This window comes from Merops nubicus, unplaced genomic scaffold (genome assembly GCF_000691845.1).
Source record: "Merops nubicus isolate BGI_N331 unplaced genomic scaffold, ASM69184v1 scaffold28185, whole genome shotgun sequence".
NCBI classification, from domain to species: domain Eukaryota; kingdom Metazoa; phylum Chordata; class Aves; order Coraciiformes; family Meropidae; genus Merops; species Merops nubicus.
In genome coordinates this window covers 18,124-18,439 of record NW_008608053.1, presented here as the reverse complement: position 1 = coordinate 18,439, position 316 = coordinate 18,124, and positions in this window count along the sequence as shown.

Below are 316 nucleotides of genomic sequence, written 5' to 3'. Positions count from 1 at the left end.
GGGGTTCCCGCGGCTCCTGAGGCAGGGAGGCACTTGCTTTCCCCCTTTTTGCAACTCTTCCGTGGATAAGAAATCCTGTTCCATCCTCCAGCAATACTCCCTTGCTCTAGCCATACTACCACTTGACCTGGGTGGGTGGGGTTGGGGGGAACCATGCTGGGACTGGGAAGTTCCCGAGGGCTTCCCCCCATTCCACCTCTTAGAGTTGCATTTATCATCCCCTCCTCGCTGGGGTCCCCTGCCAGGCCACTGTCCCCATGTGAGGAAGAGAGCTATGGAGTGGCTTGATTGGTTGTGGTGGGGGGGTGGGGGGAAG